At 32.2% G+C, this 16,405-nt stretch overlaps 4 non-coding genes across 4 annotated transcripts; all 4 read right to left on the bottom strand.

The window, feature by feature from the left end:
- Nucleotides 1–2,350: 2,350 nt before the first annotated feature.
- Nucleotides 2,351–2,424, bottom strand: TRNAI-AAU (transfer RNA isoleucine (anticodon AAU)). Its single transcript has one exon. It is a non-coding gene; the product is annotated as a tRNA-Ile (tRNA).
- Nucleotides 2,425–9,254: 6,830 nt separating this feature from the next.
- TRNAI-AAU (transfer RNA isoleucine (anticodon AAU)) lies at nt 9,255–9,328 on the bottom strand. Its single transcript has one exon. It is a non-coding gene; the product is annotated as a tRNA-Ile (tRNA).
- A 3,378-nt stretch (nt 9,329–12,706) lies between these two features.
- TRNAI-AAU (transfer RNA isoleucine (anticodon AAU)) lies at nt 12,707–12,780 on the bottom strand. Its single transcript has one exon. It is a non-coding gene; the product is annotated as a tRNA-Ile (tRNA).
- Nucleotides 12,781–16,159: 3,379 nt separating this feature from the next.
- On the bottom strand, nt 16,160–16,233 carry TRNAI-AAU (transfer RNA isoleucine (anticodon AAU)). The gene has a single exon. It is a non-coding gene; the product is annotated as a tRNA-Ile (tRNA).
- Nucleotides 16,234–16,405: the final 172 nt, after the last annotated feature.

The following is a 16,405-nucleotide window of genomic DNA, read 5'->3' on the forward strand; positions in this document are numbered from 1 at the left end:
ATTTTCATACATAGTGTTAGAACTTAGAGCCATTAATGTTTTTTCCATGTGTTTTAGCAATAAATAACAATTCATCACCTATATGCAATTGATTCATCTAATCATTGTGTCAGCTTCCCCTCGAAGGAAATATAGACATACAAATGATACTGAAGAAAATACATCTATTTTCAACATTAAAGGAGCATCAAGTATTGGCTTAGAGACTGATTGAAAGTATGTTCTTGGCATTGTTAACTTTATGCTCTAAAGACTAAACTAATAGGCTCAATAAATATATAGCATACTATTGAAGAAATAGCAGATGATGAAGTGCTACCGATTGTTAACCCGGGATAGTTGGAAAGCTTATATTCAGCTGTTTACATTCACACTATCTATATATTTCATCAACAAGACAAAACAAAAATGACCTCAATAAATTGCAATAAATAGGAGATTTAGTTACTGGGCGTTAGAACTTAGAACCATTAATAGATATTCCAGGAGCTTTCAGAATGATAATTAATTCTACAACTATATCAAATGTATTCATCCAATCCTTCAAGTAGCTTTTGATCCAAGGTGATAAACAGTCAAAAATGAGACACAAGAAAAATGTATCTTTTTACAAACAATTAAACTTGGCCTGTACAGGGATCGGACCTGTGACCTTGGCGTTATTAGCACCACGCTCTAACCATCTGAGCTAACAGGCCATTTTGCACAAATTGCTGGAAGTCCAGCATATGAAGAAGTGCTAATGATAGTTAACCCGGGAGATTTGGAAAGCTTAATTTCAGAGGTGTACCATGAAGTTATAAATATAAATTATCAACATGAAGAAACTAATATGACTTTAGAAAAATTACAATACAAAAGAGATTTTCATACTTAGTGTTAGAACTTAGAACCATTAATGTTTTTTCCATGTGTTTTAGCAATAAATAACAATTCATCACCTATATGCAATTGATTCATTTAATCATTATATCAGCTTCCCCTCGAAGGAAATATAGACATACAAATGATACTGAAGAAAATACATCTATTTTCAACATTAAAGGAGCATCAAGTATTGGCTTAGAGACTGATTGAAAGTATGTTCTTGGCATTGTTAACTTTATGCTCTAAAGACTAAACTAATAGGCTCAATAAATATATAGCATACTATTGAAGAAATAGCAGATGATGAAGTGCTACCGATTGTTAACCCGGGATAGTTGGAAAGCTTATATTCAGCTGTTTACATTCACACTATCTATATATTTCATCAACAAGACAAAACAAAAATGACCTCAATAAATTGCAATAAATAGGAGATTTAGTTACTGGGCGTTAGAACTTAGAACCATTAATAGATATTCCAGGAGCTTTCAGAATGATAATTAATTCTACAACTATATCAAATGTATTCATCCAATCCTTCAAGTAGCTTTTGATCCAAGGTGATAAACAGTCAAAAATGAGACACAAGAAAAATGTATCTTTTTACAAACAATTAAACTTGGCCTGTACAGGGATCGGACCTGTGACCTTGGCGTTATTAGAACCTCGCTATAACCATCTGAGCTAACAGGCCATTTTGCACAAATTGCTGGAAGTCCAGCACATGAAGAAGTGCTAATGATAGTTAACCCGGGAGATTTGGAAAGCTTAATTTCAGAGGTGTACCATGAAGTTATAAATATAAATTATCAACATGAAGAAACTAATATGACTTTAGAAAAATTACAATACAAAAGAGATTTTCATACTTAGTGTTAGAACTTAGAACCATTAATGTTTTTTCCATGTGTTTTAGCAATAAATAACAATTCATCACCTATATGCAATTGATTCATCTAATCATTGTGTCAGCTTCCCCTCGAAGGAAATATAGACATACAAATGATACTGAAGAAAACACATCTATTTTCAACATTAAAGGAGCATCAAGTATTGGCTTGGAGACGGATTGAAAGTATGTCCTTGGCATTTTTAACTTTATGCTCTGAAGACTAAACTAATAGGCTCACTAAATATATAGCAAACTATTGAAGAAATAGCAGATGATGAAGTGCTACTGATTGTTAACCCGGGATAGTTGGAAAGCTTATATTCAGCTGTTTACATTCATACTATTTTTATATTTCATCAACAAGACAAAACAAAAATGACCTCAATAAATTGCAATAAATAAGAGATTTAGTTACTTGGTGTTAGAACTTAGAACCATTAATAGATATTCCAGGAGCTTTCAGAATAATAATTAATTCTACAACTATATCAAATGTATTCATCCAATCCTTCAAGCATCGTTTGATCCAAGGTGATAAACAGTCAAAAATGAGACACAAGAAAAATTAATCTTTTTTCAAACAATTAAACTTGGCCTGTACAGGGATCGAACCTGTGACCTTGGCGTTATTAGCACCACGCTCTAACCATCTGAGCTAACAGGCCAGTCTGCACAAATTCCTGGAAGTCCAGCATATGAAGAAGTGCTAATGATAGTTAACCCGGGAGATTTGGAAAGCTTAATTTCGGAGGTTTACCATGAAGTTATAAATATATAATATCAACATGAAGAAACTAATATGACTTTAGAAAAATTACAATACAAAAGAAATTTTCATACTTAGTGTTAGAACTTAGAGCCATTAATGTTTTTTCCATGTGTTTTAGCAATAAATAACAATTCATCACCTATATGCAATTGATTCATCTAATCATTGTGTCAGCTTCCCCTCGAAGGAAATATAGACATACAAATGATACTGAAGAAAATACATCTATTTTCAACATTAAAGGAGCATCAAGTATTGGCTTAGAGACTGATTGAAAGTATGTTCTTGGCATTGTTAACTTTATGCTCTAAAGACTAAACTAATAGGCTCAATAAATATATAGCATACTATTGAAGAAATAGCAGATGATGAAGTGCTACCGATTGTTAACCCGGGATAGTTGGAAAGCTTATATTCAGCTGTTTACATTCATACTATCTTTATATTTCATCAACAAGACAAAACAAAAATGACCTCAATAAATTGCAATAAATAAGAGATTTAGTTACTTGGCGTTAGAACTTAGAAACATTAATAGATATTCCAGGAGCTTTCAGAATAATAATTAATTCTACAACTATATCAAATGCATTCATCCAATCCTTCAAGCAGCGTTTGATTCAAGGTGATCAACAGTCAAAAATGAGACACAAGAAAAATTAATCTTTTTTCAATCAATTAAACTTGGTCTGTACAGGGATCGAACCTGTGACCTTGGCGTTATTAGCACCACGCTCTAACCATCTGAGCTAACGGGCCATTTTGCACAAATTCCTGGAAGTCCAGCATATGAAGAAGTGCTAATGATAGTTAACCCGGGAGATTTGGAAAGCTTAATTTCGAAGGTGTACCATGAAGTTATAAATATAAATTATCAACATGAAGAAACTAATATGACTTTAGAAAAATTACAATACAAAAGAGATTTTCATACTTAGTGTTAGAACTTAGAACCATTAATGTTTTTTCCATGTGTTTTAGCAATAAATAACAATTCATCACCTATATGCAATTGATTCATTTAATCATTCTATCAGCTTCCCCTCAAAGGAAATATAGACATACACATTTTACAGAAGAAAATACATCTATTTTCAACATTAAAGGAGCATCACTTATTGGCTTGGAGACTGATTGAAAGTATGTCCTTGGCATTTTTAACTTTATGCTCTAAAGACTAAACTAATAGGCTCACTAAATATATAGCATACTATTGAAGAAATAGCAGATGATGAAGTGCTACTGATTGTTAACCCGGGATAGTTGGAAAGCTTATATTCAGCTGTTTACATTCATACTATCTTTATATTTCATCAACAAGACAAAACAAAAATGACCTCAATAAATTGCAATAAATAAGAGATTTAGTTACTTGGCGTTAGAACTTAGAACCAATTATAGATATTCCAGGAGCTTTCAGAATGATAATTAATTCTACAACTATATCAAATGTATTCATCCAATCCTTCAAGTAGCTTATGATCCAAGGTGATAAACAGTCAAAAATGAGACACAAGAAAAATGTATCTTTTTACAAACAATTAAACTTGGCCTGTACAGGGATCGGACCTGTGACCTTGGCGTTATTAGCACCACGCTCTAACCATCTGAGCTAACAGGCCATTTTGCACAAATTCCTGGAAGTCCAGCATATGAAGAAGTGCTAATGATAGTTAACCCGGGAGATTTGGAAAGCTTAATTTCAGAGGTTTACCATGAAGTTATAAATATATAATATCAACATGAAGAAACTTATATGACTTTAAAAAAATTACAATACAAAAGAGATTTTCATACTTAGTGTTAGAACTTAGAACCATTAATGTTTTTCCCATGTGTTTTAGCAATAAATAACAATTCATCACCTATATGCAATTGATTCATCTAATCATTCTATCAGCTTCCCCTCAAAGGAAATATAGACATACACATTATACAGAAGAAAATACATCTATTTTCAACATTAAAGGAGCATCACTTATTGGCTTGGAGACTGATTGAAAGTATGTCCTTGGCATTTTTAACTTTATGCTCTAAAGACTAAACTAATAGGCTCACTAAATATATAGCATACTATTGAAGAAAAAGCAGATGATGAAGTGCTACTGATTGTTAACCCGGGATAGTTGGAAAGCTTATATTCAGCTGTTTACATTCATACTATCTTTATATTTCATCAACAAGACAAAACAAAAATGACCTCAATAAATTGCAATAAATAAGAGATTTAGTTACTTGGCGTTAGAACTTAGAAACATTAATAGATATTCCAGGAGCTTTCAGAATAATAATTAATTCTACAACTATATCAAATGCATTCATCCAATCCTTCAAGCAGCGTTTGATTCAAGGTGATCAACAGTCAAAAATGAGACACAAGAAAAATTAATCTTTTTTCAATCAATTAAACTTGGTCTGTACAGGGATCGAACCTGTGACCTTGGCGTTATTAGCACCACGCTCTAACCATCTGAGCTAACGGGCCATTTTGCACAAATTCCTGGAAGTCCAGCATATGAAGAAGTGCTAATGATAGTTAACCCGGGAGATTTGGAAAGCTTAATTTCGAAGGTGTACCATGAAGTTATAAATATAAATTATCAACATGAAGAAACTAATATGACTTTAGAAAAATTACAATACAAAAGAGATTTTCATACTTAGTGTTAGAACTTAGAACCATTAATGTTTTTTCCATGTGTTTTAGCAATAAATAACAATTCATCACCTATATGCAATTGATTCATTTAATCATTCTATCAGCTTCCCCTCAAAGGAAATATAGACATACACATTTTACAGAAGAAAATACATCTATTTTCAACATTAAAGGAGCATCACTTATTGGCTTGGAGACTGATTGAAAGTATGTCCTTGGCATTTTTAACTTTATGCTCTAAAGACTAAACTAATAGGCTCACTAAATATATAGCATACTATTGAAGAAATAGCAGATGATGAAGTGCTACTGATTGTTAACCCGGGATAGTTGGAAAGCTTATATTCAGCTGTTTACATTCATACTATCTTTATATTTCATCAACAAGACAAAACAAAAATGACCTCAATAAATTGCAATAAATAAGAGATTTAGTTACTTGGCGTTAGAACTTAGAACCAATTATAGATATTCCAGGAGCTTTCAGAATGATAATTAATTCTACAACTATATCAAATGTATTCATCCAATCCTTCAAGTAGCTTATGATCCAAGGTGATAAACAGTCAAAAATGAGACACAAGAAAAATGTATCTTTTTACAAACAATTAAACTTGGCCTGTACAGGGATCGGACCTGTGACCTTGGCGTTATTAGCACCACGCTCTAACCATCTGAGCTAACAGGCCATTTTGCACAAATTCCTGGAAGTCCAGCATATGAAGAAGTGCTAATGATAGTTAACCCGGGAGATTTGGAAAGCTTAATTTCAGAGGTTTACCATGAAGTTATAAATATATAATATCAACATGAAGAAACTTATATGACTTTAAAAAAATTACAATACAAAAGAGATTTTCATACTTAGTGTTAGAACTTAGAACCATTAATGTTTTTCCCATGTGTTTTAGCAATAAATAACAATTCATCACCTATATGCAATTGATTCATCTAATCATTCTATCAGCTTCCCCTCAAAGGAAATATAGACATACACATTATACAGAAGAAAATACATCTATTTTCAACATTAAAGGAGCATCACTTATTGGCTTGGAGACTGATTGAAAGTATGTCCTTGGCATTTTTAACTTTATGCTCTAAAGACTAAACTAATAGGCTCACTAAATATATAGCATACTATTGAAGAAAAAGCAGATGATGAAGTGCTACTGATTGTTAACCCGGGATAGTTGGAAAGCTTATATTCAGCTGTTTACATTCATACTATCTTTATATTTCATCAACAAGACAAAACAAAAATGACCTCAATAAATTGCAATAAATAAGAGATTTAGTTACTTGGCGTTAGAACTTAGAACCAATTATAGATATTCCAGGAGCTTTCAGAATGATAATTAATTCTACAACTATATCAAATGTATTCATCCAATCCTTCAAGTAGCTTTTGATCCAAGGTGATAAACAGTCAAAAATGAGACACAAGAAAAATTTATCTTTTTACAAACAATTAAACTTGGCCTGTACAGGGATCGGACCTGTGACCTTGGCGTTATTAGCACCACGCTCTAACCATCTGAGCTAACAGGCCATTTTGCACAAATTCCTGGAAGTCCAGCATATGAAGAAGTGCTAATGATAGTTAACCCGGGAGATTTGGAAAGCGTAATTTCAGAGGTGTACCATGAAGTTATAAATATAAATTATCAACATGAAGAAACTAATATGACTTTAGAAAAATTACAATACAAAAGAGATTTTCATACTTAGTGTTAGAACTTAGAACCATTAATGTTTTTTCCATGTGTTTTAGCAATAAATAACAATTCATCACCTATATGCAATTGATTCATCTATACATTCTATTAGCTTCCCCTCAAAGGAAATATAGACATACACATTATACAGAAGAAAATACATCTATTTTCAACATTAAAGGAGCATCAAGTATTGGCTTGAAGACTGATTGAAAGTATGTCCTTGGCATTTTTAACTTTATGCTCTACAGACTAAACTAATAGGCTCAATAAATACATAGCCTACTATTGAAGAAATAGCAGATGATGAAGTGCTACCGATTGTTAACCCGGGATAGTTGGAAAGCTTATATTCAGCTGTTTACATTCATACTATCTTTATATTTCATCAACAAGACAAAACAAAAATGACCTCAATAAATTGCAATAAATAAGAGATTTAGTTACTTGGCGTTAGAACTTAGAACCAATTATAGATATTCCAGGAGCTTTCAGAATGATAATTAATTCTACAACTATATCAAATGTATTCATCCAATCCTTCAAGTAGCTTATGATCCAAGGTGATAAACAGTCAAAAATGAGACACAAGAAAAATGTATCTTTTTACAAACAATTAAACTTGGCCTGTACAGGGATCGGACCTGTGACCTTGGCGTTATTAGCACCACGCTCTAACCATCTGAGCTAACAGGCCATTTTGCACAAATTCCTGGAAGTCCAGCATATGAAGAAGTGCTAATGATAGTTAACCCGGGAGATTTGGAAAGCTTAATTTCAGAGGTTTACCATGAAGTTATAAATATATAATATCAACATGAAGAAACTTATATGACTTTAAAAAAATTACAATACAAAAGAGATTTTCATACTTAGTGTTAGAACTTAGAACCATTAATGTTTTTCCCATGTGTTTTAGCAATAAATAACAATTCATCACCTATATGCAATTGATTCATCTAATCATTCTATCAGCTTCCCCTCAAAGGAAATATAGACATACACATTATACAGAAGAAAATACATCTATTTTCAACATTAAAGGAGCATCACTTATTGGCTTGGAGACTGATTGAAAGTATGTCCTTGGCATTTTTAACTTTATGCTCTAAAGACTAAACTAATAGGCTCACTAAATATATAGCATACTATTGAAGAAAAAGCAGATGATGAAGTGCTACTGATTGTTAACCCGGGATAGTTGGAAAGCTTATATTCAGCTGTTTACATTCATACTATCTTTATATTTCATCAACAAGACAAAACAAAAATGACCTCAATAAATTGCAATAAATAAGAGATTTAGTTACTTGGCGTTAGAACTTAGAACCAATTATAGATATTCCAGGAGCTTTCAGAATGATAATTAATTCTACAACTATATCAAATGTATTCATCCAATCCTTCAAGTAGCTTTTGATCCAAGGTGATAAACAGTCAAAAATGAGACACAAGAAAAATTTATCTTTTTACAAACAATTAAACTTGGCCTGTACAGGGATCGGACCTGTGACCTTGGCGTTATTAGCACCACTCTCTAACCATCTGAGCTAACAGGCCATTTTGCACAAATTCCTGGAAGTCCAGCATATGAAGAAGTGCTAATGATAGTTAACCCGGGAGATTTGGAAAGCGTAATTTCAGAGGTGTACCATGAAGTTATAAATATAAATTATCAACATGAAGAAACTAATATGACTTTAGAAAAATTACAATACAAAAGAGATTTTCATACTTAGTGTTAGAACTTAGAACCATTAATGTTTTTTCCATGTGTTTTAGCAATAAATAACAATTCATCACCTATATGCAATTGATTCATCTATACATTCTATTAGCTTCCCCTCAAAGGAAATATAGACATACACATTATACAGAAGAAAATACATCTATTTTCAACATTAAAGGAGCATCAAGTATTGGCTTGAAGACTGATTGAAAGTATGTCCTTGGCATTTTTAACTTTATGCTCTACAGACTAAACTAATAGGCTCAATAAATACATAGCCTACTATTGAAGAAATAGCAGATGATGAAGTGCTACCGATTGTTAACCCGGGATAGTTGGAAAGCTTATATTCAGCTGTTTACATTCATACTATCTTTATATTTCATCAACAAGACAAAACAAAAATGACCTCAATAAATTGCAATAAATAAGAGATTTAGTTACTTGGCGTTAGAACTTAGAACCATTAATAGATATTTCAGGAGCTTTCAGAATAATAATTAATTCTACAACTATATCAAATGTATTCATCCAATCCTTCAAGCAGTGTTTGATCCAAGGTGATAAACAGTCAAAAATGAGACACAAGAAACATTTATCTTTTTACAAACAATTAAACTTGGCCTGTACAGGGATCGAACCTGTGACCTTGGCGTTATTAGCACCACGCTCTAACCATCTGAGCTAACAGGCCATTTTGCACAAATTACTGGAAGTCCAGCATATGAAGAAGTGCTAATGATAGTTAACCCGGGAGATTTGGAAAGCTTAATTTCAGAGGTTTACCATGAAGTTATAAATGTATAATATCAACATGAAGAAACTTATATGACTTTAAAAAAATTACAATACAAAAGAGATTTTCATACTTAGTGTTAGAACTTAGAACCATTAATGTTTTTTCCATGTGTTTTAGCAATAAATAACAATTCATCACCTATATGCAATTGATTCATTTAATCATTATATCAGCTTCCCCTCAAAGGAAATATAGAGATACACATGATACAGAAGAAAATACATCTATTTTCAACATTAAAGGAGCATCAAGTATTGGCTTGGAGACGGATTGAAAGTATGTCCTTGGCATTTTTAACTTTATGCTCTGAAGACTAAACTAATAGGCTCACTAAATATATAGCATACTATTGAAGAAATAGCAGATGATGAAGTGCTACTGATTGTTAACCCGGGATAGTTGGAAAGCTTATATTCAGCTGTTTACATTCATACTATTTTTATATTTCATCAACAAGACAAAACAAAAATGACCTCAATAAATTGCAATAAATAAGAGATTTAGTTACTTGGTGTTAGAACTTAGAACCATTAATAGATATTCCAGGAGCTTTCAGAATAATAATTAATTCTACAACTATATCAAATGTATTCATCCAATCCTTCAAGCATCGTTTGATCCAAGGTTATAAACAGTCAAAAATGAGACACAAGAAAAATTAATCTTTTTTCAAACAATTAAACTTGGCCTGTACAGGGATCGAACCTGTGACCTTGGCGTTATTAGCACCATGCTCTAACAATCTGAGCTAACAGGCCGGTCTGCACAAATTTCTGGAAGTCCAGCATATGAAGAAGTGCTAATGATAGTTAACCCGGGAGATTTGGAAAGCTTAATTTCGGAGGTTTACCATGAAGTTATAAATATATAATATCAACATGAAGAAACTAATATGACTTTAGAAAAATTACAATACAAAAGAGATTTTCATACATAGTGTTAGAACTTAGAGCCATTAATGTTTTTTCCATGTGTTTTAGCAATAAATAACAATTCATCACCTATATGCAATTGATTCATCTAATCATTGTGTCAGCTTCCCCTCGAAGGAAATATAGACATACAAATGATACTGAAGAAAATACATCTATTTTCAACATTAAAGGAGCATCAAGTATTGGCTTAGAGACTGATTGAAAGTATGTTCTTGGCATTGTTAACTTTATGCTCTAAAGACTAAACTAATAGGCTCAATAAATATATAGCATACTATTGAAGAAATAGCAGATGATGAAGTGCTACCGATTGTTAACCCGGGATAGTTGGAAAGCTTATATTCAGCTGTTTACATTCACACTATCTATATATTTCATCAACAAGACAAAACAAAAATGACCTCAATAAATTGCAATAAATAGGAGATTTAGTTACTGGGCGTTAGAACTTAGAACCATTAATAGATATTCCAGGAGCTTTCAGAATGATAATTAATTCTACAACTATATCAAATGTATTCATCCAATCCTTCAAGTAGCTTTTGATCCAAGGTGATAAACAGTCAAAAATGAGACACAAGAAAAATGTATCTTTTTACAAACAATTAAACTTGGCCTGTACAGGGATCGGACCTGTGACCTTGGCGTTATTAGCACCACGCTCTAACCATCTGAGCTAACAGGCCATTTTGCACAAATTGCTGGAAGTCCAGCATATGAAGAAGTGCTAATGATAGTTAACCCGGGAGATTTGGAAAGCTTAATTTCAGAGGTGTACCATGAAGTTATAAATATAAATTATCAACATGAAGAAACTAATATGACTTTAGAAAAATTACAATACAAAAGAGATTTTCATACTTAGTGTTAGAACTTAGAACCATTAATGTTTTTTCAATGTGTTTTAGCAATAAATAACAATTCATCACCTATATGCAATTGATTCATTTAATCATTATATCAGCTTCCCCTTGAAGGAAATATAGACATACAAATGATACTGAAGAAAATACATCTATTTTCAACATTAAAGGAGCATCAAGTATTGGCTTAGAGACTGATTGAAAGTATGTTCTTGGCATTGTTAACTTTATGCTCTAAAGACTAAACTAATAGGCTCAATAAATATATAGCATACTATTGAAGAAATAGCAGATGATGAAGTGCTACCGATTGTTAACCCGGGATAGTTGGAAAGCTTATATTCAGCTGTTTACATTCACACTATCTATATATTTCATCAACAAGACAAAACAAAAATGACCTCAATAAATTGCAATAAATAGGAGATTTAGTTACTGGGCGTTAGAACTTAGAACCATTAATAGATATTCCAGGAGCTTTCAGAATGATAATTAATTCTACAACTATATCAAATGTATTCATCCAATCCTTCAAGTAGCTTTTGATCCAAGGTGATAAACAGTCAAAAATGAGACACAAGAAAAATGTATCTTTTTACAAACAATTAAACTTGGCCTGTACAGGGATCGGACCTGTGACCTTGGCGTTATTAGCACCACGCTCTAACCATCTGAGCTAACAGGCCATTTTGCACAAATTGCTGGAAGTCCAGCATATGAAGAAGTGCTAATGATAGTTAACCCGGGAGATTTGGAAAGCTTAATTTCAGAGGTGTACCATGAAGTTATAAATATAAATTATCAACATGAAGAAACTAATATGACTTTAGAAAAATTACAATACAAAAGAGATTTTCATACTTAGTGTTAGAACTTAGAACCATTAATGTTTTTTCCATGTGTTTTAGCAATAAATAACAATTCATCACCTATATGCAATTGATTCATCTAATCATTGTGTCAGCTTCCCCTCGAAGGAAATATAGACATACAAATGATACTGAAGAAAACACATCTATTTTCAACATTAAAGGAGCATCAAGTATTGGCTTGGAGACGGATTGAAAGTATGTCCTTGGCATTTTTAACTTTATGCTCTGAAGACTAAACTAATAGGCTCACTAAATATATAGCAAACTATTGAAGAAATAGCAGATGATGAAGTGCTACTGATTGTTAACCCGGGATAGTTGGAAAGCTTATATTCAGCTGTTTACATTCATACTATTTTTATATTTCATCAACAAGACAAAACAAAAATGACCTCAATAAATTGCAATAAATAAGAGATTTAGTTACTTGGTGTTAGAACTTAGAACCATTAATAGATATTCCAGGAGCTTTCAGAATAATAATTAATTCTACAACTATATCAAATGTATTCATCCAATCCTTCAAGCATCGTTTGATCCAAGGTGATAAACAGTCAAAAATGAGACACAAGAAAAATTAATCTTTTTTCAAACAATTAAACTTGGCCTGTACAGGGATCGAACCTGTGACCTTGGCGTTATTAGCACCACGCTCTAACCATCTGAGCTAACAGGCCGGTCTGCACAATTTCCTGGAAGTCCAGCATATGAAGAAGTGCCAATGATAGTTAACCCGGGAGATTTGGAAAGCTTAATTTCGGAGGTTTACCATGAAGTTATAAATATATAATATCAACATGAAGAAACTAATATGACTTTAGAAAAATTACAATACAAAAGAAATTTTCATACTTAGTGTTAGAACTTAGAGCCATTAATGTTTTTTCCATGTGTTTTAGCAATAAATAACAATTCATCACCTATATGCAATTGATTCATCTAATCATTGTGTCAGCTTCCCCTCGAAGGAAATATAGACATACAAATGATACTGAAGAAAATACATCTATTTTCAACATTAAAGGAGCATCAAGTATTGGCTTAGAGACTGATTGAAAGTATGTTCTTGGCATTGTTAACTTTATGCTCTAAAGACTAAACTAATAGGCTCAATAAATATATAGCATACTATTGAAGACATAGCAGATGATGAAGTGCTACCGATTGTTAACCCGGGATAGTTGGAAAGCTTATATTCAGCTGTTTACATTCATACTATCTTTATATTTCATCAACAAGACAAAACAAAAATGACCTCAATAAATTGCAATAAATAAGAGATTTAGTTACTTGGCGTTAGAACTTAGAAACATTAATAGATATTCCAGGAGCTTTCAGAATAATAATTAATTCTACAACTATATCAAATGCATTCATCCAATCCTTCAAGCAGCGTTTGATTCAAGGTGATAAACAGTCAAAAATGAGACACAAGAAAAATTAATCTTTTTTCAATCAATTAAACTTGGTCTGTACAGGGATCGAACCTGTGACCTTGGCGTTATTAGCACCACGCTCTAACCATCTGAGCTAACAGGCCATTTTGCACAAATTCCTGGAAGTCCAGCATATGAAGAAGTGCTAATGATAGTTAACCCGGGAGATTTGGAAAGCTTAATTTCGAAGGTGTACCATGAAGTTATAAATATAAATTATCAACATGAAGAAACTAATATGACTTTAGAAAAATTACAATACAAAAGAGATTTTCATACTTAGTGTTAGAACTTAGAACCATTAATGTTTTTTCCATGTGTTTTAGCAATAAATAACAATTCATCACCTATATGCAATTGATTCATTTAATCATTCTATCAGCTTCCCCTCAAAGGAAATATAGACATACACATTTTACAGAAGAAAATACATCTATTTTCAACATTAAAGGAGCATCACTTATTGGCTTGGAGACTGATTGAAAGTATGTCCTTGGCATTTTTAACTTTATGCTCTAAAGACTAAACTAATAGGCTCACTAAATATATAGCATACTATTGAAGAAATAGCAGATGATGAAGTGCTACTGATTGTTAACCCGGGATAGTTGGAAAGCTTATATTCAGCTGTTTACATTCATACTATCTTTATATTTCATCAACAAGACAAAACAAAAATGACCTCAATAAATTGCAATAAATAAGAGATTTAGTTACTTGGCGTTAGAACTTAGAACCAATTATAGATATTCCAGGAGCTTTCAGAATGATAATTAATTCTACAACTATATCAAATGTATTCATCCAATCCTTCAAGTAGCTTATGATCCAAGGTGATAAACAGTCAAAAATGAGACACAAGAAAAATGTATCTTTTTACAAACAATTAAACTTGGCCTGTACAGGGATCGGACCTGTGACCTTGGCGTTATTAGCACCACGCTCTAACCATCTGAGCTAACAGGCCATTTTGCACAAATTCCTGGAAGTCCAGCATATGAAGAAGTGCTAATGATAGTTAACCCGGGAGATTTGGAAAGCTTAATTTCAGAGGTGTACCATGAAGTTATAAATATATAATATCAACATGAAGAAACTTATATGACTTTAAAAAAATTACAATACAAAAGAGATTTTCATACTTAGTGTTAGAACTTAGAACCATTAATGTTTTTTTCCATGTGTTTTAGCAATAAATAACAATTCATCACCTATATGCAATTGATTCATTTAATCATTCTATCAGCTTCCCCTCAAAGGAAATATAGAGATACACATGATACAGAAGAAAATACATCTATTTTCAACATTAAAGGAGCATCAAGTATTGGCTTGGAGACGGATTGAAAGTATGTCCTTGGCATTTTTAACTTTATGCTCTGAAGACTAAACTAATAGGCTCACTAAATATATAGCATACTATTGAAGAAATAGCAGATGATGAAGTGCTACTGATTGTTAACCCGGGATAGTTGGAAAGCTTATATTCAGCTGTTTACATTCATACTATTTTTATATTTCATCAACAAGACAAAACAAAAATGACCTCAATAAATTGCAATAAATAAGAGATTTAGTTACTTGGTGTTAGAACTTAGAACCATTAATAGATATTCCAGGAGCTTTCAGAATAATAATTAATTCTACAACTATATCAAATGTATTCATCCAATCCTTCAAGCATCGTTTGATCCAAGGTGATAAACAGTCAAAAATGAGACACAAGAAAAATTAATCTTTTTTCAAACAATTAAACTTGGCCTGTACAGGGATCGAACCTGTGACCTTGGCGTTATTAGCACCACGCTTTAACCATCTGAGCTAACAGGCCGGTCTGCACAAATTCCTGGAAGTCCAGCATATGAAGAAGTGCTAATGATAGTTAACCCGGGCGATTTGGAAAGCTTAATTTCGGAGGTTTACCATGAAGTTATAAATATATAATATCAACATGAAGAAACTAATATGACTTTAGAAAAATTACAATACAAAAGAGATTTTCATACTTAGTGTTAGAACTTAGAGCCATTAATGTTTTTTCCATGTGTTTTAGCAATAAATAACAATTCATCACCTATATGCAATTGATTCATCTAATCATTGTGTCAGCTTCCCCTCGAAGGAAATATAGACATACAAATGATACTGAAGAAAATACATCTATTTTCAACATTAAAGGAGCATCAAGTATTGGCTTAGAGACTGATTGAAAGTATGTTCTTGGCATTGTTAACGTTATGCTCTAAAGACTAAACTAATAGGCTCAATAAATATATAGCATAATATTGAAGAAATAGCAGATGATGAAGTGCTACCGATTGTTAACCCGGGATAGTTGGAAAGCTTATATTCAGCTGTTTACATTCATACTATCTTTATATTTCATCAACAAGACAAAACAAAAATGACCTCAATAAATTGCAATAAATAAGAGATTTAGTTACTTGGCGTTAGAACTTAGAACCATTAATAGATATTCCAGGAGCTTTCAGAATAATAATTAATTCTACAACTATATCAAATGCATTCATCCAATCCTTCAAGCAGCGTTTGATCCAAGGTGATAAACAGTCAAAAATGAGACACAAGAAAAATTAATCTTTTTTCAAACACTTAAACTTGGCCTGTACAGGGATCGAACCTGTGACCTTGGCGTTATTAGCACCACGCTCTAACCATCTGAGCTAACAGGCCATTTTGCACAAATTCCTGGAAGTCCAGCATATGAAGAAGTGCTAATGATAGTTAACCCGGGAGATTTGGAAAGCTTAATTTCGGAGGTGTACCATGAAGTTCTAAATATAAATTATCAACATGAAGAAACTAATATGACTTTAGAAAAATTACAATACAAAAGAGATTTTCA

Source organism: Lissotriton vulgaris, chromosome 4_1 (genome assembly GCF_964263255.1).
Source record: "Lissotriton vulgaris chromosome 4_1, aLisVul1.2, whole genome shotgun sequence".
NCBI classification, from domain to species: Eukaryota; Metazoa; Chordata; class Amphibia; order Caudata; family Salamandridae; genus Lissotriton; species Lissotriton vulgaris.